Source organism: Phyllostomus discolor, chromosome X, assembly GCF_004126475.2.
Source record: "Phyllostomus discolor isolate MPI-MPIP mPhyDis1 chromosome X, mPhyDis1.pri.v3, whole genome shotgun sequence".
Classification (NCBI taxonomy): Eukaryota; Metazoa; Chordata; class Mammalia; order Chiroptera; family Phyllostomidae; genus Phyllostomus; species Phyllostomus discolor.
Genome location: NC_050198.1, coordinates 11,657,501 through 11,683,530, shown reverse-complemented (window position 1 = coordinate 11,683,530; position 26,030 = coordinate 11,657,501). Strand labels below are relative to the sequence as shown.

The window sequence follows — 26,030 nt, the reverse complement described above, 5'->3', positions numbered from 1 at the left end:
AGCAGTGTCCACAGTGGGAACTCTTAGGTGCCAGACTTCACTGTGGGCCAGAGATGCTTCTGTTTTTATAGATTCAACTCCCAAATTTCTTTTAGGGGCTGTTAAGCTTTCAGAAGGCACACTCAGTGTCCAGAGTAAGACGGGCACTGAAATTTCAAAGTCGGAGCTTAAAGGTGTCAAAATATTTCAAAGTTTGAATAAAGGCAGATTCAAGAGGGCATATGAAAAACAAAAGACACGAACCTACTCCATAACAACTAACATTTTGAGATGCTTAAGAAGAACACCGCTGTGGAGACATAGGAATGTATTTATAAAATAACAGAGAGGGAAGACATTGAGGCACATAAATAAACCTGTCACTGTAGTGACAATGTACCTGTGAAGTGGGGCAGGAAGATGAGAAGGGGAAAAATTCAGGTAAACACTCCAGTATTGAAAAACAAATGGTGCATTTGGATAGCTAATGTGATAATTTCAATTACAGCATGTGGTATCCTAAAAAGGAGTGCTGCAGAGTTGCTGGTGTGCTAGAAGGTGATTGGTTAAGGTTTGCTCCCGTACTATTTATGATAATAACATAGCCTCATCTGCATTTACAGGGGCAGCGGGGTGTGTAAAGAAAGTGAATATAGTGATCAAATTGTCACTGACCAAGAGCTTAAACCTGCTCCTAACCACCACACAGTCTTTTTGTTAATTAATCATAATCACCATAAGATAGAGTGGAAGGGGACAGTCAGAGTGAAGAGTTTAATTAACCACTGGGCAAAGCAGGAGCTGACATTTGCATCTCAATGCTGGCTACAGGCTGCCCAAAGGGAGATGAAGCCCACTAACTTTCTCCCACCTATTCTAAGATGAACCTCCTCCCCTGTGTTTTAACATCTCTGAAATCAGGATGTGTCTTAAATTAATGCCACTCTACATTTAATGATATATGCTAATTGATGGAGAAGTTAACTAAATAGCTACCTTTCTAAAAGTCACTGTGGTCCAATTCAAATCAGCTAAGCATCAGAGAATGTTAAATTTCCTCCATGATTCTGTAAACAAGTCACTAGCTCGTTTCCTAGACCATAGAAAGGACCAGGGAAGGAGACTGTCCTGGTCATCTACATGCCTCTGATGTCTAAACACACTGCAAATAGTGCTCTTTGTCTGGACTGGAAATTCTGGGAGGTGCTGTACATAAGAACCTTACCACAAGGACTTCGGGCTTGATTATAAAGAATGTTACTGTACATGATGAAAGTTTTTACAGAGGAAAGTCTACACAGATACAGAAACTATTCAACATGTCTTTTTTAAAAAAAAATCCTCGCCAGAGGATATATTTATTGATTTGGGGGGCGGAGAGAAACATTGATTGGTTGTCTCCCATAAGCACCCCGAGAGGGAATCAAACCTACATCCCAGCTATGTGCCCTAACCAGGAATCCCATCTGCAACCTTCTGGTGCCTGGAACGATGCTCCAACCAAGTGAGCAGCTTGGCCAAGGCATATTCAACATATCTTGAACTGCTGGTAGAACAGTTGCTTGCCACTGATTAAGAACTGAAGAAAACCTTATAGAAACCTTTTGTTGAATTTTATCAAAAAAGAGTAAGACTGTTAAATAGACCAAGTGATGAAGAAAAGAGAGCTTGAGTCCTGCATTAGCCAATAAGGAAGTCACTATTCACCTATGACTATTTCAATGTAATCAAAATTTAAAAATCAGTTTATTGGTCAAGCTTGCCACATTGGACAGCACAGATATAGAACATTTCTGGCACTGTAGAAAATTCTACTGGACAATGCTACTGTGGGCTCACATCTGAAGCTGAGTTATACCTCAGCTGCAACTCTCAGGTCTTGTCAATCGGACAAATCAACCAGCCTTACTACTACTCAGTTTTCTCCTTGGTGAAATGAACATGTAATTATCATCCAATTATCTGGGACGATGTGAGGACCAGAAAGCCAAAAAAGGTTAGCTACCAGTAAGTTTACATTTTTATGTGATTTGTAATTTCATTAAGTAGACTCCCATCTTTTGGCATTTTGAATGTTAGTTGGATATATTTTACTGTTGAAACCGCAAGTTTTATGATTTCTCTTCTTTCCTTCTTCAGATATATACTGAAGATACTTTTAGCAACCAAATGCCTTCACTAGCCACATGAGTAACAGAAATGAGTGAAGCAGGTGGTGGTGGAGGCTGTGGCCAACTGGAGAACCCATGGTCTGTCTAAAGTGCTTTAGCTGCAACTCAGCTCCAGCCAAGTGCTGCCATTCAGGAACAGTGACCTGGTGTAGCCAGGTACAGCAGTTCCTTCTTATCCACCATTTTGAGTTCTGCACTTCCAGTTACCTGCAGTCAACCATAGCACAAAGATATTAGATGGAAAATTTCAGAAAGAAACAATTGGTTAAGTTTAAAGATGAACACCGTTCTGAGTAGAAGAATGAAATCTCACAAGTCCTGCTCCATCCAGCCTGGGATGTGAATCATCCTTTGGTCCAAAATCCCCATGCTGTAGCTGCTCCCCTCCTATTACCCACTGAGAAGCCATTTTGGCGATCATATCAATTGTCACCATATCGTAGTGCTTGTGTTTAACTCTTCCTTATTTTACTTAATGCCACATTCATATAACTTTTACTATAGTATATCATTATAGTTGTTCTATTATTAGTTACTGCTGTTAATCTCTTACTGTGCCTAATTTACAAAATAAACTATCATAGGTATGTATAAGAAAAATATAGTATTTGTAGGGTTAGGTACTATAAGAAGTTTCAGGCACCTACTGGGGATCTTGGGACATATCCCCAGCAGATAAGGGGGGAATGACTGTACTGATTTTTAAAAGAAAGCCAGAATTTTTTTTAATAAGACATGTCTAGTTTAAAAACTACTAGCAACTAATTAAAAATGTTAAGTAATTCTTTAGGTAAATTAAGTAAACACACTTACAGGTTATACGGGGCCTGTGGCTGCTACCACATGACCTGGCTTCAAACACCCTATGGTAGCTATACTTCTTTCTCCATGGCCCCATGCCCAGGACACTCTTATGATTAAGTGCACACAACTTACTCCTCACTGTACCTCATGGTGAAACAGAAATAAAGTTCTCAGTGTTACTTATTTTATAAATTACCACTCCCCAGTATTAAAATGTTATTCCTAAAGTTACCAAAGTATAACACTAAAAAAAAGCAAATGAACTTTAAATGCTTTAAGGTAACAAATGACACAAATTTAGAAAATAATTTATCTTCAACCAAATGCCCAGAAAACGAAAAAAATCTAACTACCTATCTATCTATCTATCTATCAAGATACATATTGTTCTAGAATGATTTTATGCCCAAGTTTTACTGCAATTAAAGAATATATTTTTCTTTTTTCATTGCTACTCTACTAGAAAATTCCTGGAAATTTGGAGAACTATTAATATCTTACATGAGAGTTTCTACTGCTGAATGAGTTGAAGTATTTTTTTTACATCATACTTTGGAAAGCTTAATGCCAGAAGGCAAAGTAATCTTTTAATTCTCCTAGTAATTTCAATGCTGTCCACTCAAAAGCCCATTACATTTAAAAGGTTTCTCTACTGCATATGAAGCATACACAATTTTTATTATTCCAAATGTAATTGACTATAGTTTCTTTTTATCATTTACCCACGCAAGGAAACAGCAGTTGAAGGTTTTTTTATTCAGTTGATAATTCAAATATTATTTCTAATACAAATATATGGTTTATTACACTTATTTATCACTCACTTGGTACACTTCATAATTGCATTACAACCCCACTGTGTACTGAATACCACTTATAGTTCAAACTACCCAAGATCAGCACTATTACTTTCAAGAGAAGATTGGCAGTAATTAAAGGTCTTATTTAGTAGTTGTTGGTAACCATGTTTTTAAGGAGGTAAAAAAAAAAAAACAATAGAAAGTAGTATAGATATATTTAATTTGGTAATTGTATTTTATTAATGAGATCTATTTTGGACATATACTTGAAGTGGGGTTAAAACAAAGACATGTTAAACTGTTATCAATGCAATGAAACAAAATGACATGAAAGTGTTTTGTAATTCATCAATGAGAAGAACAGGAACATCTGTAAACTACATGGCATAAAACCAAATCATACCAGAACATTAGTAATAAAAACAACAGTACTTTACACTTCCAGACCTCCTTTCAGAGGAATTTCGGGGTGCTATTTAAATATGTTAATTTTCCGTTTTTGAACAAATAAGACAACTAAATCAAAGAGTAACAATGGTTTGCACATGCCACTAAGTAAGGCAGTGGCAAAGTGGGAATAGATTTTTCAAGCTTGTTCAGGCTCCTGCAATCACACTATGCAATGACTACTGATAAAGTATGTCTTGCAGATTACACTGAAGACATAGATAGGTACCTCCAAATTTCGTATGGGCTTACTATTTTTCTCTCTTTGCCTCAGCCTATTAGCAATAGTAGTGTTTACAAACTGACACTACCATCAACGTGTGAGCCTGCATGCTGCTCAACTGAGGGTCCCTGGGGAGTCAGAAGAAGAGCCTTCTGGCCCTGGTTGGGTGGCTCAGTTGGTTGGACTGTCATCCTGTGCACCAAAAGGTCATGGGTTCGGTTCCTGGTCAGGGCACAAACGTAGGTTGCAGTTTCAATCCCTGGTCAGGGTGTGTACAGGAGACAACCGACTAATGTTTCTCTCTCACATCGATCTCTCTGTCTCTCTCTTTCTCTCAAAACAAAACAAAACAAAACTAAATTCTCGGGTGAGGATTTAAAAAGAGTGCATTGTTCCTTTGAGAGAGAGAGAAAGAGAAGAGTCTTTTATGAGTCTCTCAGCAGCCTCTCTGCTCCACTTTCCGACAACGCTCTGGAGGTGGCCTCCAGACACTCCAAGACCTCATAAAGACTAGTAAACATAATAACAAATTAGAGAACTGGGAGAAATTCAAAGATAGCAAGATCATTAAAGAGCAAGAATTGCAAATCACTAGAAAAACTCACAAGCAAAATGGCCAACTCTAATAATTCTATGTACTATGTCCATAGGTTCTGGGGGGCAAGGTGTGGGCCTAGGCAGGTACAGTCCTCATTTCAAGTAGGGCATCAGTTTGATTTCTATAATCCAGAGGTTTCAACAAAGAACTATGTAGTTTGGAATTTATGCCATCTCCTGGAGATGCATGATATCACAGAATACTCTATTACGAATTACCAGAGAGCAGGTAAATTAAGGTGAGAAATGAGGTCCATGTGGAGTGAGGAGACGGCATGGGCTAAAAGTCTGTTGATATAGAAACTATTCAACATGTCTTTTAAAAAAATCCTCACCAGAGGATATATTTATTGATTTGGGGGTGAGGGGAGAAACACTGATTGGTTGTCTCCCATAAGCACCCCGAGAGGGAATCAAACCCACAACCCAGCTATGTGCCCTAACCAGGAATCCAATCTGCAACCTTCCGGTGCCTGGGATGATGCTCCAACCAAGTGAGCAGCCTGGCCAAGGCATATTCAACATATCTTGAGCTGCTGGTAGAACGTATGGATATACGTGGATGGGAAAAATTTTATCATATAATGGGATGGTATGATGGGAAATAAATGGCAGAGAAGAGAACAGAATCTGGAAAGTACTCTATAAACATTATTCTATAAAAACCATCAAGTATTATGTTTCCACTATATTCTAGAAAACATTAATTCCTATCTTGTGCAAGTCGCCATGAAATATACAACAATGTATGATGCATGGCCCCATCTTCAAACAGTTATGATGCATGAAGGGCAGCGCTCAGGAGCTGCAGGAGTCTGCAGGACACAGAGATCACTTTCAGCTGGGAGGCCTTAAAGGATGAACAGAATACAAACAGGGAGAGGCTGGGTTGAGCTGGCTCATGCAGAAGGGGAAACTCATGAGTCGAGGGAGATCACTACCCACGGAGGAGTCAAAGCCCACTCAGGGACCTATGGCAGGGGTCTAATCTGTGAGGGCCACAAAGGTGCTGTCTCATTCCTTCCTGGCAAAACAGGGTGGTCTGAAATCCAACCACCAGAAAACAAGGGTGCTCAAAGACTCTTTTCTAGCTCCCAAACTCCAAAGCTGGTCAGTGGGGCCAGTCAAGCTATTTCTCCTGCCTGGAGACCCAAGGTAAGCCCAAGCTATGACCATGGCACCCAGAGGTACCCTTCTAGAGACTCTAAGATGACCATCCTGTCCTAGAACTCTTGTGGAAAAGCAACAGTATGAAACTGCAGAAGGCTGCTCTACCAGGACCTACCTGCTTAGGTCCAGAGGTAGGGAAAAGAGGACACAGGTGGGAACAGTCCCAGACACCCAAACTGCAGAGGTGCCTAAATGCCAGGGTTGGGTTGGCCTCTACCTCAATGCCTTCTCAGTTACCCATTGAGGCTCCTTCAAGGATTCCCCACCCTCCACAGCGGCCCTTTCCCACTTTTATGATGTAAGTTAATGGGGGAAAATAACATGTGCTTTATAGCCAATTTTGTTGAAATGCATTTTTTTGCATCTTCCATTTACTCATTATTAGAACACAGTTTCTTCTTGCTTACTTTCCCTAGCCTGTTTTTTCCCTTCACTTTATTCCCAGACGCTGTATTAGCTCCTATAGCACCATAAATGATTCCTTTATCGAGGAAATAATTTATGTGTTTGACTTCATTTTCCTTTCTACTGTCTAGTTAAATTGTTATCTAGATGCCACCCAATCTCCCTTTCTATATCAAAGTCAAACTTAATGCATATTTGACAAGAAGCAATATTAAAGTTTGAAGAGTCTCACTAACTCCGGGATTCTCAACACTGTGGGTGTGCATTAGAATCACCTGAAGAGCTTTTTAAACTACACAGCTACTGGAGCCTCACCCCAGATCTACTGAATCAGATTTCTAGCAGTGGCATCTGGGAACTTGTCATTTTATTTATTATTATTTGTTTAATCCTCACCTGAGGACATTTTTTTTCCATTGCTTTTAGACGGAGAGGAAGGGAGAGAGAGAAAAACATCAATGTGCGAGAGAAACATTGATTGGTTGCCTTCCGTACATGCCCTGACCAGGGATCAAATCCACAACCTTTCGGTACATAGGATGACACTCCAACCAACTGAGCCACACCAGCCAGGGTGGGAACCTGTCATTAAAAAAGAATGTAAAATGGGGACTTCCGGCCAAGATGGAGGCATAGGTGGACACACTGTGCCTCCTTGCACAACCAAGATAGGGACAACAACAATTTAGAAACAGAATTAACAACCAGAACTGATGCACAGTTCAAAACTGATCTGAATGGAAGTCGGACAACCAAGAAGTTAAAATAGACCCGTTCATCCAGACCGGTAGGAGGGGCAGAGCCCTAGCCGGACTCGGGTCACACCGTGGAGAGCAGAGAGCATTGAGACCGGGCGCTGGGACTGGGCGGTAAGGCATCTGGGGCATGCAAGACTGGAGCAGGTGGACCCTGGGCAAGCAAGTGGCAGCTGGCAGCCCCTGGCCGAGGGGTGGCAACTGGCAGACCCAGCGAGGCTACAACTGTGAAGCAAGGCACTGCATGCAACCCAAGGTCCCAGCACCGGGAAATAGAGCCTTGGGGAACTGATTGAGAACACCTGTGGGGGTTGAGGCGCACGGAGAGACACCCAGCCTCACGGGAGAGGTCCTTGGAAGGTCCCACAGGGTGCACAAGCCCACTCACATGGGAATCAGCACCAGAGGGGCCTAGTTTGCTCAGGGGAAGTGGCAGAAGGGCCTGAGGTGCCATGGAGAGCAGAGCAAGCACCATCATTCCCTCTTGGACCCTGCCCCCACATACAACATCACAATCCAGCGACTGGGGTGCCCCGCCCTGCTGAACACCTAAGGCTCCGCCCCTCATACGTAACAGGTGCGACCAGACCAAAGGGGAAAAAAAAAAAAAAGATGGCTCAAACAGAAGAACAAATGAAACCCCCAGAACCCATCCTTTTAAGCAACTGAGAGATAGCCAACCTATCAGATGTATAGTTCAAAGCACTGGTGATCAGGATGCTCACAGAATTGGTTGATTTTGGTCGCAAATTAGATGAAAAAATGAAGGCTATGATAAGAGAAATAAAGAAAAATGCACAGGGAACCAATAGTGATAGAATAAAAGCTGGGTCTCACATCAATGGAGTGGACCAGAAGAAAGAAACATACAACCAGAAAAGAAATAAGAATTCAAAAAAATGAGGAGAGGCTTAGGAACCTCCAGGACATCTTGAAACGTTCCAACATCTCAATTATAGGGGTACCAGGAGGAGAATAGGAAGAGCAACAAGTGGAAAATTTATTTGAACAAATAATGGAGAACTTCCCCATTCTGGCAAAGGAAATAGACTTCCAGGATAGTCCAGGAAGCTCAGAGAGTCCCAAAGAAGTTGGGCCCAAGAAGGAACACACCAAGGCACATCATAATTACATTAGCCAAGGTAAAAATGAAGGAGAGAATCCTAGAAGCAGCAAGAGAGAAGGAGACAGTAACCTACAAAGGGGTTCCCATCAGACAGCTGCTTTCTCAAAAGAGACCTCACAGGCAAGAAGGGGCTGGAAAGAAGTATTCCAAGTCATGAAAGCCAAGGACCTACATCCAAGATTGCTCAATCCAGCAAAGCTTTCATTTAGTATGAAAGGGCAGATAAAGTGCTTCTCAGATAAGGTCAAGTTCAAGGAGTTCATCCTCACCAAGCCCTTATTTTATGAAATGTTAAAGGGACTTATCTGAGAAAAAGATGATAAAAAACATGTACAGTAAAATGACAGCAAACTCACAATTATTAACAACCACACCTAAAACAAAAACAAAAACTAAGCAAACAACTAGAACAGGAACAGAACCACAGAAATGGAGATCACATGGAGGGTTAGCAACAGGGGAGTGGGAGGGGGAGAGAGAGGGAAAAGGTACAGAGAATAAGTAGCACAGATGGTAGGTAGAAAATAGACAGGGGGAGGGCAAGAATAGTATGGGAAATGTAGAAGCTAAAGAACTTATGACACATGGATATGAACTAAAGGGGGGAGAGGGTGTGCAGGGTGGAGGGGAATGAAGGGGGGTAATAGGACAACTGCAATAGCATAATCAAAAGCATAAAAAAAAGCATAAAAAAAGAATGTAAAATGTACATCCTGTACATTTTATACACAAAATGTAGTTGTTAAGAAGTATTATGATAATCTGAATAGACACTTCTCCGAAGAGCATACACAGATGGCCAATAGACATGTAAAAAGATGCTCAATGCCCTAATTACCAGAGAAATGCAAATTAAAACCACAAAGAGCTATTACTCCACACTGGTCAGAATGGTTGTCTTCAATAAACCAACAAACAACAAGTGTTGGTGAGGATGTGGAGAAAGGAGAACTCTGATGCACTACTGGAGGGAATGCAGACTGCTACAGTCACTGTGGAAAACAGTATGGAGGGTCCTTGAAGAATTAAAAATAGACCTGCCTTATAACCCACTGGTTTTCTACTTCTGGGAATATCTCCAAATAAACCCAAAACACTAATTCAAAGGAATGTATGCACCCCTATGTTCACTGCAGAACTATTTACAATAGCCCAGCTACGGAAGCAACCCAAGTGTCCATCAATAGACGAGTGGATTAAAAAGCTGTGGTACATACAATGGAGTATTATTTGGCCACAAAAAAGAATGAAATCTTATGCTTTGTGACAGCATGGATGGAACAGGGGAGTGGGAGGGGGAGTATTATGCTAAATGGAGTAAGTCAGAGAAAGTCACCCTATGATTTCACTTATACAGGGTGAGGCAAAAGTAGGTTTACAGTTGTTCATTTGGAAAGTAAAACAAGAATAAACTGTTTCATGTAGGCACAACTATAAACCTACTTTTGCCCCATCCTGTATGTGGAATATAAAGAATGGTATAAATGAATAAAACATAAACAGACTTGTAGATACAGAGGTGAGAGTGATGGTTACCAGAAGGGTGGGGTGATGAGGGCCTGGGTGAAGAAAGTAAAGGGATTAAGTAATACAAATTGGGCCCTGGCTGGTGTGGCTCAGTGGACTGAGTACTGGCCTGTGAACTGAAAAGTCATGGGTTTGATTCCCAGTCAGGGCACATGACTGGGTTGTAGGTCAGGTCCCTGGTTGGGGACATGCAAAAGGCAACCAACTGATGTTTTTCTCGAACATCGATGCTTTTTTACCTCTCTTTCTCCCTACCTTCCCCTCTCTCTGAAAATCAATAAATATTTTTAAAAGAAGTACAAATTAGTAGTTACAAAACAGTCAAAGTGATATAAAGCACAGCATAGGGAATATAGTCAATAATATTGTAATAACTATGTATAGTACCAGGGGGTACTTGAAATATGGGGGGGGGAACTTTGTAAAGTATACGATTATGTAACCACTATGCTGCCCACCTAAAACTAATACAAAATATTGAGTGTAAACTGTAATTGTAAAATAAAATTTAAATTAAAAAAAAAAAAAGAGAGATGGCCAACATCTACTTGAGGCAGGCTTTCCAAATATTAACATAAAAGTACTCTGCTAAAAGGTACATGATCTGGGAACTTGGTTTGGCTGACTTTCTGCACACAAATACAACTACATTTTTCTACCCTCCCTAGAAAAGAGCCTAGAGTTGTTACTGATTGCTTAACATTAATGGGACACATGCCAAAAGAACATAGCTAAACAAAATGATGACTTGTCTTTCAACCCCTCCCATTAGTATTTATAAGGAAAATTAAATTCATCTTTCCTATTATACTTCTGATGTGAATATTACTTTGATGACTAAGGAAACTAAAACACAGTTATCAGGATCGATTTTAAGCTCCCCGAGAGGAGGGACTGTGCCTTTTTTCATACTGTAATCATTCAGTAAGTAAGAACCAACCATTTAAAACATACCTGCTGCTATGCTAGATGCTAGAGACACAAATATGAACAAAACATGGTCAATGAGGGGGTATAGGGACCATTTCAGATACAGTAACTACAATACTAAGTGCTTTGGGCAAACTTATTCTCAGAAGGAATAAAACAAACCAACATTTACTGCATGTGTACCAGGTGCCGGGCACTGATCTAGGTCTTCTGTATGTCACCCCCTTCAGACCCCACGAGACAGACAGGCGCTCTTCTCATGGCAACTGTACAAGTGAGGTGGCCCAGGGGTAAGTCACATACCAGAAGGTCACTTATCTAACAAGAGGTGGAAAACCAAAACTTGAACTGGCCATTCTGGCTCCAGAGTGCGAGCTTTTCACCACTCCTTTTGGGAGCCCAGGTCAGTGCCCTGGGCGCTCAACAGATGCTAGCAGAAGGAACAAAACAACAAATATTTACAGAGTGCTCACACAGTGTGCCTGAAACCCCTTCTTCTTAAGACTCCTGGGCACTAAGGCTAAAATCTACAGAATGTTTGTATGATTCTTTAAAAGCTTAAGCAAAAGACAAATATTATCTTTCCTTCCACTTCAGTAATGGGATCAGAAGTTAGGGTTTCACAGCTAACCCTTAAATTGATCCCTTTACACTTCTGTCCCTCTAACTTCTATGAGCTTCTATTATTTGGAAGCCAAACTAAAAATGGCACTTTCAGGACATTGCTCCCAAGAGTTTCCCACATGCCCTAGCACATTACAGTGACACGCTGCTGCAATGAGATTTCCTTAGAATTAGGTGAGGAAGAAAGGCAAATCTAAAGATCATATTTCATGTTGAATGACGGACAAAAGTTTCTGGATTCAGGGCCAAAGGCTGCTGCTAACAGCTTGGTTCCACGCCCCCCCCCAAAAAAGATCAGCACACAAAAGTTTCACACAACTGCCGGGAAAAGATCTGGAGGCTAAGTTAGATGGGGGGGGGGGGGGGTTGGAGGGGGTGTGATTCCCATCATTCCTTTGGGAGCAGCAGAAAAATAACAAAACCTCTATAAAAGAGATGAGCAAGTCTGATGTGAAAGGAGTGACCCCTCACATATAGGGAGAGCAATTTGCATCTACAGATCTCATTGATATAAACGACCTCCTTCAAAGAGTGAAAACCTGAATGGAAAGCCACTATATGCCCATGAAAAGCTCTGCCAGCTATTTGTTGAGCTGTATACAGACTAACAAACAGGAGTGGTTAACCTGGCGCACCATGCACTATAGAGATATTTTTTTAAAGTAGGCTTAGTCAGCTAATCTTGTTGAGATTTCTCTCATGCTACTGATTTCTTATTCTCAAAATAAATTAAGAGGCTTCATTCAAAATTCCCTGTGGTCTACCAGTTTGAGTTTGTTGGGTGTCTTTGATTGTCTCTTGTCTTGAGATCCCCTGCCTTGTCTCTTTAGATTTTGCTGTGCTCTTTGGTGTTTCCCGTCAGTCCATGTCTGGAATAGCTAATTACACGGTAGCATAATTCCTGCCCGTGCGACAAGGAATAGCAGAACCTTGCTAATTCTCACCAATAACTGAAAGACTCCCGTGTAAGTTACTGAATTATGCAAATGAGCAGTAAGTGAAGAAGGATGATTCAAAATTGTATTTCATTCATTTATTTTGACAAGTGTAGTTTAGTCTTAATTATTTAGAAAATTTCTTTGTAGCATACTAATAAATTTACGGTGGCACATTTGTTAAAAGTGATAAAGCCTTTGAAGAGCGACCAGAGTGTGCTCTACAGAATAATTCCCTGAAGATGGGCTCAGGTTCAGGCTCTCTTTTATCTTGCATTTTACTGACTTTTCAGCATCTACATTTTTGGTAAGATAATATATACTATATCAACAAAACATGAGAATTACTTTAGCAGCCCAAATTTTCATTTATAAGTAGGTCCTACATTCTAAACATTCAGCATGATGAGAGTAAAAAAGAAACGAATCATGTTTCAAGTAAAATATTTTTACATTCTATGGTCATAATGCTAGTAGGACTTCATTTTTATCTTCTAAATAAAACCCATTCGGTCTGTCATTGATTTCTTTTTAATTCCTATTTCTGTTTGTTTTGTCTTACCATACTTCTTTCTTTTAAAGTTAAAGACTTCTGTTTTAAGATAAGTGGATAAATCACAGTATGTAACATTTTCATGTCAAAATACTTACATTATCATGTGCTGAGTTAAATTATTTAAGATAGGAAAACACTTTGATACACTTCTGACAGATGTATCCTGCAGGAAGGAGTCAACTTCTTTCAAAGTACCACCAGTGGTTACAGTGTGCAGTGAAGAGAGAAGAACCTTCCAGTTTCAGTCTTGGTTTTAAAGTTTCACAAAGGCCAGACTCTTAATAAGCGCTTTTTGATTAAACCTTCAATTCAGATATTATTTAAAATCATCATGCATTTGTCAAAGGAGGTTCTTTTGATTTATAAAACCTAGATAAGGAATCGAGCACTTCAAGAATAGCGAGAAAGACAAATCTTACTCTCAAACTACAGGAGTGCATCTGTGCCTATTAAAATCTCATTCACTCTTCAAGGTCTGAGATTCCATCTGCACCAGGACTCCCTCCCTCAGCTATCCATGGAAACCCCACAGCACTTCACACCCTTCCCGTGTATGAAACTGATTTCCCTCAGGTTGACGCTTTCCCACTAGATTAAGAACAGGGTGGCTGTGACAAAGAAAGAATGCTGGGCTCTCCCACCCCCCAGCTTTGTTACCTCGGGAGGGTCATTTCATCTCTTTGAGGTTGTTTTTTCATCTGAGAAATGTCAACTGCCCTTATCCAACGGGAAAAGTCAAAGATAATGGATGTGGACGTTTTCCACAAAGAGTAAAGTCCGACAAACAGTAGGTGCTTAGAGGTGAATGCATGAATAGGAAAACAATCAGAAATATTACCTCTAAAGCCAGGTCTTGCTTATACTTGTGTCCTTTGCATATTACTCAACAAACACTGGCTGAAGGAATTTTGTGGGGTGAGATGTGGAGAAGGGAGAAACAGAAAATCGGACTTACACAGACCTGGTTTTTTTATTCTATTTGTAATTTTGGTTGTATGATAATTTCTTAAAACAAGAAAAGTACATTGATGTCCAAATAGCCAGCAAACCTATCTTTTTGTGAGCACAGCTGGTTTAAGCCTTAAGCTTTAAGGGATGGTGCTAACGCGAGCAGAGCTCACAGACCAAGGGGATAAAGGTTTCCCAGGGGCTTTAATGGAGAGAATGCAATCAACGTTAATTCAATTGAACTCAATGACAGGCTACTAATTCAGCGTAGTTGCCGTCCTGTTGGCCACAAGGTAGGAGAATGCTAATGGATCTGAATAAATTTATGACAACTAGAGGACGAACTATTCTAAGAATGAGTGAAATCAATGATGACTGTTCTTTGTATATGGGGGGGCCAATTATTATATGGGCATGATAGTACGGCATAAAATAATAAATGGGCACTGGCTAATCACATGCAAATCAACACCAGATCTGGGCCTGGGGCTGCTGGGTAACTGGAGATATCACAAGGACACAATCCCTTACATAATTTTAAAAAATTTAAATAATTATAGAGGATAATGAAAACATGTGCTAATTTATATGAAAAGCAAGAAAAAAAGCAAAACAGAACAAAAACCCAGTCACTGTAAACATTAAGTCCATTCAAAAAATTAAACCTGTACTATAATTCAAAAGGTGAGGAATAAGCAGAAACACTTAACTTTTCACCATTAAAGGCTATTCTGATATGGCCATGCAACTGGCAAAAAAACAAAAACAAAACATTAAGAACACATATGAGAGGTGAGTGCTGTTTCAGGGAACACAAACACTTCTGACAAGAAATGTTATCACAACAGAGTAAAGGCAAGTAAAAAATTATGGAGACAGCCCTGGCTGGTGTGGGTCAGTGGACTGAGTGCTGGCCTGTAAACTAAAGTGTCACCAGTTCGATTCCCAGTCAGGGCACATGCCTGGGTTGCGGACCAGGGGCCCCAGTTGGAGGCGTGCAAGAGGCAACCACACGTTGATGTTTTTCTTCCTCTCTTTCTCCCTCCCTACCCCTCCCCCTAAAAAGTAAATAAATAAAATCTTTGAAAAAAGAAAAAGAAATGATGGAGACAAATTCTGGGCTAAATAAATGAGCAAAGACCAAAGGTTCCCAAGAGGAAAAGGATACGCGATTTAAGAATAACCTCAAAGCACTACACAAAAATACTAGGGTCAGACTACATCTGTTTCAATCCCAAATATCCCTGAGCGCATGAAACAATTCTAGATGACTATAAATCCTCTAATTTGCTTGAGGCGAGTGGGGTTGGGTTTTCATATCTTTCATGAACTTTTAAAAAGTCACATTTATTCATAATCAAACAATTAAAAAAAGTCACAAAGTCAGTAAGTGATAAAGCCACAAAGAGTGTTTCTTATGGAATGTCATCTGCTCCTAGGACTACACACCTTCTAATGTTTAAGGCTGCATTTTTTAAAGGCGTGACCGGTATACATGTTAAGTAGCTGATTCAATATGTTTCTAGTGACAAGCACTAGATGTGAGGGGAAGAGCATTTAGTAAAACTTTATCTAACCCTTTATTTAGGTCATGTTAAGATGGATCATTATATATTTATACAAATATCGATGTTAACATTCCTAAAACATAGTACATTCTATGACGATACTTAAAGGACTGTCTCTCTTCACTGTCATGAATATTATAAACCCTTTCCTCCTAATTAATCTGCAATTAATTCAACCAACCTCTGCAATTAGTCTTATACAACATTACCCTACTTAGACAATAAAGCATTCTCTAGACTGGGTTTTAAACCGGGGCTAAAATAGACTCCTGCAGCCCAAAACTGGTTCTGGTATTTCTCTTTGTAGTGTAATTTAGATGTCATATCTAATTTGCTGTCATGACTATTGTTTTACTGTGCAATTTGTATGTCGTTTTGAATGGTAAAGGAACCATAGCTTTATTGAATTAAACCTTCTGTCTTTATTTAGGGTCTGATGTTACATGTTTGTGCATGTATGTTTATGTCTCAAAAGCTGCTTCTGGCAACAAGGAGCATCAAGTAGCAGCAGAAAAAGATTATGCTCTTTTGATACATTTGCTCCTATTTTAGTAAATATGAACACAAACTGGAAAAAACGCCCTTTTCAACCTAAGGAAACAGAATTTTAAATAATATTATTATTTTGCTTTTAAAGGCAGAGATAGCTAAATCAGCTATTCACATTATAGAACTACAGAAGGCCTGGCTGTTTTGAAACCTAAATGCCTTGATTGTCAATTCTAGTAATCAAGTTTTTCCTAAGCAAGAACTGCCTTTTCCATTGAAAGTTTTTCTGATACCTACACATCAAACATATTATTCTCATCACAACTCCATAATCACAAAACAATTCAAGTGCTTCCTGCCTTTAATTCATAAGCAACAAGGGCCAACTTACCTATATCACAACACTCAATTTAGTGTCGGTCTGTTTATGGTTGTTGTACTTATTCTGGCCCTCTGGGTTCAAGTTCTAAACTAAAGTCAGGACTAAGGCTAACCATGGAAAGCCTCCAGTAGACCACTGGAATAGCCTTTTAAGTAATTTTAGTGCATGAAATTTCATAAAGTTTTTACTAGATAATTACACTTCCTGATTTTGTAATTAGTGGAAGTACATGCAATTACATAATAATTATGATAGTAATTACGTAATTAAGATGTATAATTATGTAGTAAAAAACATCATGGAAATAAAACCATGTACTGTGTAAGCACAATACATTTTAAAAGTAAATTCACTAGCTCAACTGTTTAAAAAATACTTTTCTTCAAAATAAAGTGATTAGCTCACATTATGGTCTAACTGCTTGAAAATTGCTTAATATTTTTCCCTCACCGGTGATTGAAGTATATTCTTTAAAAGTACATGGGGAAAAAAATCTTATCAGGTTTTCACAACTCTGTACACTCAGAAAATGACAAAATGTTTTGCAGATGAAGCCCACCAACCGTAGCATTATCACCTGGACACTGCGCCACCAGTGTCCTTGTTGTGTCGCTGTACTTGTCACTACAAAGGAGACAAGGAACCTGCCACTTAAAAGACAAAACAGGAAAAGAGTTTATAAAACTTAATAACACATCTGTTGTCATGGCATGCCTATAAGACCACTGAAGTGCAAAAGTTGAGTGCATATTTACAGAAATGGGCTTAAAGAGAGGCAATGATTAGAATCCCAAGTTTGCTGCCCAAACAGATGGCACCTTTCACATACTACTTCAGCTATCCTAAAGAGGATGACAGAAAAGGCATAAAGCCAACACACCTCCGCTATGGACAAAGCAACTATAGTGACATTTTCCTGAAAACTGGTGTTTCTCTTCTGTCGCAATGTAAAGCCCTCTGTAGTGAAAACACAACACAAAAACAAAAGTGGAGGTATTCAGACAGGTAAAAACAAAGCCGCATGAAGAGGCTCCATGTTGCCACTGGAGAACATCAACTTTATTACTCTTGTTCTGAGCATAAAAATAGAACAGAAAAGTCAGCAACAGCAGGAAAAGTAAATTCCAAAGGAAACTTCTTAGTAGCAAAATAAGAAACAGAATCTTGTTTTCATTTCCAACAAAATTTAGGTCAATGTCTTGAAAGCTTCACAAATGAGCTGAAGCAATGTTATAATGAGGCCCAGAACGTGGTGACTGAGTGAAACTTTACCCAGGGCACACGGAACATGGCCCTCACATGAAGTGGGTGTAGAAATACCCTCATGTACTTCTCCCTTGTTCCTTCTAGTTAGGAAGAAACAAACTGGAAGAACTCGTGCTTTCTTGCCACCCCCCCACCCCCCCACTGCCTTGTTCCTGCCCTAGTTAGGCCATTACATTCTTAAGCTTAATTTCAGAATATACTTCAAAAGACTAGGTTGTCATACCAACGCTAAATCTGGGGAGGCCTTCTATAGTCTGCACATTTGTCTTTTTACAGTTTTGTCAATACAATGCATCTGATCAATGAATAAATGAAATGGAAGGTGGGCCTTAGATATTAAGGGAGAGTGCCTTGGATCAGTGTTTGGCAAACTTTCCATGTCTAGGAATCACCTGAGGTTCTTGTTTAAAATGCAGATGCTGATGCAGTGGCTGTGGGGAGGGCCTGCTATTTTGCATTTCTAACAAATTCCCAGGTGATGCCTAGGCTGCTGGTATACTGATCACACACTGAGTAACGAGTTCTTTAGTTTGTCTTGGAAAAAAAGAAGACACGGAGAAAAACACCTGGTTTGGGGTCATCTGTATGTGATTTTCTCCCTTAAATGCTAAGCTATTTAAAGAATTATTGCACGTTGAGTAGAATATTTCTTTGTAAATTTTCAGTGCTTATAATTTCTTGTTGTAAAAGCAGTATATGCTCAGATTCGATAACTTTGATAGTATATACAAGTATAAAGGAGAAAATAAAAATTATAATCCATGCAGAGATAACAAATGTAAATAATTATAGTGTTTCTAACTAATTTTTCCACCTTGCATATAAACTACCAATTTGAATCATAATAATTACTTAGTTTTGGACTTTAACATTACATTGTATTTCTTTAAGTCATTAAAGACTGAAACTATAAGGCCCTGGCTGGTGTGACTCAGTGGATTGAGCGTGGGCCTGTGAGCCAAAACGTCACCAGTTCAATTCCCAGTCAGGGCACATGCCTGGGATGCGGGCCAGTAGGGTGTGTGCTAGAGTCAACCACACATTGATGCTTCCCTCCCCCTCTTTTCCCCTCCTTTCCCTTCTCTCTAAAAAAAAAATAAATAAAATCTTTTTTAAAAAGACTGAAACTATACAATATCTAACAATAACATTAACAACAAAAAGCCCCAGAAGCTCGGGATTATGTGAGCCATTTTTTGTGTTATCAAAATTCTGTTTCCACAATCACTTCCTAATCATAAACAGATACCTAGCTATGCTCTACTAAGTTATTTTTTATTGTTATTCTATTACAGTTGTCCCAATTTCTTGTTTCCTATGCTAAAAATTCACTTAATCAAAGGAATAAATTAAAACAAGTCTCAGATTGTTTTTATTTGAAAGAAAATGAGAGAAAGAAAAAACAGTTTTGTTACCCATTTCAAAATATATTTCTCTAAAGCAATTTTTTCACAATTAGGAAGAAATAAAATTTTAAGCATGATTTGGTGCTTAGTGGATTTCTCCCTTCATTTTTATATGTATCTGATAGGCGTGAATTATTGTGTGTGTGTGTGTGTGTTACCTGTTACCAGTTATTTAAAAACAGAGAAAAGGCTCATTTCTAATATCCAATAATTTTTTCAAAAAAGTCACCCATGGGCTTCAAAAAGGGATAAAAGAAGAACGGGACCAGATAGGCTCCGACACAGCCTTCTTTTTAACGCCTTGGGAGGTTTTAACAAAGTAAATTCTAAGAACGTCAGCTGGATCTGAAAGGACTCCAGGGGCTCTCTGCTACGTTTCCTTCAGTACTACTTTCAGCGGCGATAAACTCGCCTGCTTTCGTGTCCGCGGTTCAGGGAATAAAAGCAGAAATACTTAACGCTGAAAAGCACCTGTCTTGAGACTCTTAGAAAGCTCCAAATATCCATATACACTACAGAGTAATTTCTTCCATAAAACTCTTATTTTCTAGCAAAAAAAAAAATAACCACTTCTTAAAGATTTCTTTGCTTTGCAGTACTAGTTGTCCCTCCTTTAGGTCCCCATTTTCCACAAAGCAAACAATTACTACCACTTGATGAGTGGACTATTTAGCTGATGGTCAGCAGAAAACAGGACCCTGTATCTGCGTGCGTGAGGGGCAGTCAGCTGGGCTCACTGACTAGTTAAGTGGACATTCTTTGGATTCAATTCAAATTCGGCACCAGCAAAATGAGAGACACTATGTCACTTGTCTTAGTATCACTCGCAAAGAGTTGAAATGACAGATATCAAAACCTGAAAATGTCCAAGAACTTGAGTGGTATTAATTTATGGCACACTTGGGTCAAGCCAAGCAATGTAGGAGGTTCTAGAATTTTACTGCACACTGCCCTCCATTCATGGACAGAACTGCTTCGCAGAACCAATCCCTCCCAAATCCTTGAAGTCACTTGTGTGGACTTATTTTCCACTAAGAATTCTTTCAACAAAATTTAGTGAACTGGCTCCAATGGGCAAAGCACAGATAAACAAGACGCAACCCTCTGCCTCAATGAACTCAGCGGAGGAGAAAGTCACAACAGCTCAGGTTAAGCCCTGCGAGAACAGTACTCACACAATGCTATGGGGATGCTGAGAAGCTTCTTTTATATAACTCAATTTCTTCACCAACACAATGGGGCACAATCCATTGCTACCTCACAAGGCTGTTGCGAGGGCCTGTGCTAGACATCTGAAAGGATGAGAAGAACTATAAAGTACCTTACAAAGGGGTAGCCCAGTTCTGGGTGACAGGAATGAAAACAAGGGCCTATAGATGTTACCATGAGCATAGAGGAAAGACAGAAGAGCAAGGAATGGAAAAGTTTAAGAAGAAACAGGAACAGCAAGCAGGTAGGAACAAAGCTCAAAAGTGGAGGTGGCTCTGAAATTTCTGGCTGAGAGGGGCGAGGAGCAGAGCAACTTCACGGGTGCTGCTCAGTAGGCTGGGCCTTCTAGGCTGCCCGCATCCCTTTGCAAGAAACAGGGCTGACCTGAAAAATAGTCCTTCTAGGCCTAAAGGGACTCCATTGAGAAACTGAGCTTCCTAACAGATGCTTTTCGTCTGGCCAAGGTTAAAGCACCGTGTTTTCGCTAACCTTTATCCTGTAGCTCTGATTCCTTTCTTCAACACAGAGCTCTAAATCCTGGTGTTTCAATTCTGGCAGAGACAAACGCAACATGTTCAAAGGGGGTTATAGAAAAACCCACAAAGCCATCTGTTAGGGGCTGAATTGTGTTCCTCCACCAATTCATATTGAATGGGGGAGGGGTGAATTCCTAACCCATAGTACCTCAGACTGTGACTATATTTGGAGATTGGGCCTTTAAAGAGGGAATTAAGTTAAAATGAGGTCGCAAGGGTGGAACCTAAACCAGCAGGGCTGCTGTCCTTGTAGGAAAAGATTAGGACACACACACAGAGGGAAGACCACATGAAGATGGACGAGATGGCCCATTTACAAGCCAAGGAGAGGGGCCTCAGAAGAAACCAAACCTGCCGACACCTTGATCTGAGGCTGCTGGCCTCCAGAACTGTCAGAGAATACATTTCTGTTGGCTGAGCTACCCGGTCTGTGGTACTGTTATGGCTGCCATATACTATCTTACTACAAATAGATGGCAAAGAATAAGAGGAGATGAGCAGCTGGTAAGAGAATGGGAACAGAAAAAAAAAAGTGTTATTTTTGTTTTGCTTTTTTAGGAATAAGGAAAGTTCAAACACCAAAGTGAAATGGCAATTAGCATTCACAGAATAAAAAGGTAAGCCACAAGGTGGGGGAAGATATTTGCAAAAGACATCAATGGTTCACACTCAGTGTCATAATAATAAAGGGCTGTTATCCAAAACATACAAAGAACTGTTAAAACCCAACAGTAAGAACACAAACAAGTTGATTAAAAAAAGGGGGGGGGGGGCAAAAGCACCTCACCAGAGAAGATATACAGATGGCAAATAATCCTATGAAAAGATGCTCTGTATCATATGCCATCAGGGAAATGCAAGGCACAGCAACAGCGAGATATCACTACGCCCCCATCAGAAGGGCCAAAACCTGGAACACTGACAACTCCAAACACTAGCGAGGCTGTGGAGCAACAGGAACTCTTGGCCCCTGCCAATGGGAATGCAAAGTGGTATGGCCACTTTGGAAGCCAGTTTGGCAGTTTCGTACAAAACTTAACATACACTTACCATAAGATGCAGCAATCACTCTCCTTGGTATTTACCCAAAGAAGTTGAAAATTTATGTCCATACAAAAACCTGCACACAGATATTTATCACTGCTTTATTAATAACTGCCAAAGCTTGGAAAGGACCAAAATGTCCTTTAGCAGGTGAATGGATAAACTGTGGTACACCCAGACAATAGAATAGTATTCAGTGCTAAAGGGAAATGAGTTATCAAGCCATGAAAAGACACAGAGGAAACTTAAAATGCATCTTACTAAGTAAAAGAAGCCAATGTGAAAGGGCTACATACTGTCTGATTCTAACTACAGCTGACCCTTGAACAACACGGGTTTGAAATGCACAAAATATGTGTTAATTGACTGTTTCTGTTAGTGGTAGGCTTCTAGTCAACACTAGGCAACTACGAGTTAAGTCTTGGGGATGTAAGAAGTTATATGTAGATATTCAACTGCACGGAGGCGGGAGGTGTGGGGCTCAGCACCCCTAACCCATGTTGTCATTCCTGGGTCAATTGCACACAACATTTTGGAAAAGGCAAAACTGTGGGGAGAGTAAAAAGATAAATGGTTGTTAGGGGATGGGGGAAGGGAGGATGAGTAAGAGGAGCACAGATGAGTTTTAGGGCAGTGAAACTATTCTTTATGACACTATAATGGTGATATATGTCATTATACATTTGGCCAAATTCACAGAATGGCCAATACCGAGAATGACCCCTAAGGAAACTATGGACTGTGGGTGATAATGTGTCAATGCAGGTTCATCAACTGTAACAAATGTCCCACTTGAGGGGGACGTTGATAATGAGGGAGGCTGTGTATATGTGGGGGCAAGGGGGCATGGGAAACCTTTGTATCTTCCGTTTAATTTTGCTATGAACCTAAAGCTGCTCTAACAATAACGTCTATTTAAAAAGGCAATTAGTGGCTCCCTCTCTTTTTTTATTATTGATTTTAGAGAGAGGGAGAGGGAGAAGGGGAGAGGGAGGGAGGGAAGGGGGGAGAGAGGAAAACATCAGTTTGTTGTTCCACTTATTCATGCATTCATTGGTTGATTCCCGTATGTGTCCCGATCAAAGAAAGATCAAACCCGCAACCTTGGCATTTTGGGACTACCCTCTAACCAACTGGGCTGCCCGGCCAGGGCCAGTGGCTCCCTCTCTTTGCTTCCAAAAACATTTGACCACATTGGTGGTTTATCACACTTAGCTGTTGCTGAACCTGACTGTCCCCAATGGACTTGAAGCTCCTCCAGCACAGGGAGCATTGGCCACCTTTGTTCCTCTGACATCTGGGCTGGCCCTGAACACATAATAGGAAATATACGATGTATTGTTTTTTCCTGTTGCCAAATAAGTAAACAAGGCTCTGCTGAGAAAAAATTCCTTTTTCCTCCCGCATTTTAAAAGCGGACTTAACTGAGACAACTGGGCAAAGTCTTGAAGTGATTCAAGTCCTCCCCAAACTGTTCACTTATCCCTACTTAGGCCAAGGCCCCATGCGATGAGGCAGTCACATGGGACCGTAATGTGCCGCCATTGTGGAAATGGGTCTTTACTTCATACATTGCCACCATATTCCTCTAAAACTTCCTCTCGATCTATTATGCCTTCTTGTTATATTCTGGAGCACTTAAAATAACAATGCAAAGGTCACACAGAAATAAGATTTTAAAAATATTATGTAGTTACAGTGAGCAGGCAGTCAACACTTCGCCAAAGTGAGTAACAGTCCTTTACCGTTTCAAAGGGAAGGGAAAAATACCAAATTGGGTTAATTCACATTATGGACTAATGGCCTGTTAACTTTCGTTTGAAAGCAAGGCACAGGAAAAAGCTTTGACAAGCGCTATTTTATACCGTAACAATAAATAAACCTCTCTCAAATAATTTGTATGTGTTTTTTCCAAGTCAAACTGCCAAGTTTCAAAGAAAAATTAAAACCACCGCCCAGTTACGACCCTAAAATATGGGCTTTAGAATGGAAACGGTAAAACAATCTCAGTGAAGGGAACGCTGCTCGGTACTGACAGTGAAGGAGAGTCTACGGTAAACGGTCCCTGCGCCAGTTCCAGGGCACCGCTGACAGACGATACTAAGATTCCATTCTCAGTAATACGGCCATGTGGAACGACTGTCATTTTGCACAGGACTTTTGATGTTAACATCTACGGGTGTTCTGGCTTTGGCCCGAATGGAATAGACTTGCCCTCTGGATCTCACAGATTTTCGATTCATTTTTTATAGCAAGTCGCCCTTGAACAGCAAGTCAGAAGAGAGCAATTTCACTCCAGCTTATAAAGTGAGGAGTGATTTTTATGCACATTAAATTAATTTACATTTATGGAAGTTTTCACTGTCATTGTTCGCCTAATGACTCTAAGAGTATTCTTGGTATCCAATTGTTCCCAGTGGACTGCAACCTGTGTTCAGTTCTCTTGTACTTAGAAACCATCTAACTGATGGGTTCAGGAGTGCCCAGGACAGGCCTTCTCAGACCTGGCTCTACGTCAGAACTGTCTGGGTGACTTTCCAAAAAGCTGAACTTCTTAAACTCCACCTCATACCCAAATTAGAATCTCTGGGTGTGGCATCCATGGATTTAGGTTTTTACATGCCCCCAGGTGGCTCTGAAGAGAGAGCTTTTCAGATGTCACTCGGTAGGACCACAGGTAAGCGTGACCCAGCGATCTAGTTTACACCCAACCATTAACAAATACCCTAACACCACTAAGCATTACTGAGTGATCTGAAAATACCCCAAACAAGGAAATTTCAGCTAATTCACTCATTCCTGCAATTTAGGAATAATAAATAAGCAGAAGTAAGCTCAGAGAGAAAATAGCTCCAATAATTAAAATTCCATAAATAAAATACAAAGCTGTGGAACATTAAGTGGAGTTCCTTCTAACAGACATACATTTTGTACCCTTCTCTTGCTGTATTTTCTTCAGACTTCTGACATGTAAAAGAACCCATCGATAATTCACTTAGTGCCATTTTGGCCCTAAACTCCTGGATAGTGTATTTATCAGAAGCACATAACAAAAAAAGGATCCCGATTCTGAAACATGTGAAATGGAACTACAGTAAATCACCTGAGTACACAGATTCTGTCACCAAGTATCCCCTTTGGCCAAGCAAGAAGTTTCCATGTGCCTGCTCTATCCCCTCGTATTTTCTGGGACAGAAACGCACACTTGTTAATGTTCTCTAAAAACCTAGGGCAAGTCTCCAGTGACTTTCCAGGTCACTCCTACATGGCTCCAAGAGTCACCAGACTTTTGAGAACTGCTGATCGTGAGACTGATTCAGACCCTCAGGTAAGAGTTTGAGAGATGTCTGGAAGAGGAGTCTAGCCCTGCAGAGTCTGAGAACATCTACGGAACAATCTGGGATGGCTAGATTCAGCAAGAAGCAAAGGGGGAACAAGTTCTACTATACCGACACTCAGAAAGAGGTAACAAACCTGGCAGAAATAGACAATGGACTCATCACAGAATCCGTACTTAATTCTCTTGGCTCATAATGCCTTAAGGAAACGTCCTTGGGGAAAAGAGAAAGAGCTATTAATAATACTGCAAGTAAACACGCGCTAGACACCAGCCATGAATGGAAGTTGGAAAACCTAGTTATTAATGGACAGAAAGAATTTTTTCTCTATATAAATTTTACTCATTCACTGAAAATATGTTGTGGAGACAGTCCGAGATCTTGTTGAACATCTAAAGACAAGACACTAATATCAGAACCAACTACCCCATCAGTCACAAAGTGTTTTATATTCAAGGACAGCAAAACCACGTAAGTCAAGGCATTAAAAAAAAAATTTTTCTAGCCCATCTTGTAGATGGGAAAACGGAAGTCAGTTATGATGAGAACTGCAAACCATTAAGACCAAATCAAGAGCAGCATGGAGATTCTTACGTAAGGAAATCCAGCAATATTTGTAGGTTTCTATATACTCTCGAGGTTGCCTCCACCCATAATACTGACCAACGACACGCTGAATTCATATTCCCTGACAAACAATGTAAACACTCTGTAGGTAACTAATAAGAAAAATGCATAAATTTGCCTTTGTTTATATTTTACAGGTAATAGAAAAGTTGTCAATGTGACTTTCAG

The 26,030-nt window shown here is 40.1% G+C and overlaps 1 protein-coding gene across 3 annotated transcripts in view; it reads right to left on the bottom strand.

Annotated features, from left to right (window-relative positions):
* POLA1 (DNA polymerase alpha 1, catalytic subunit) overlaps nucleotides 1-26,030 on the bottom strand; it is a 295,823-nt gene that overhangs the window by 41,024 nt on the left and 228,769 nt on the right. The window lies entirely within an intron of this gene.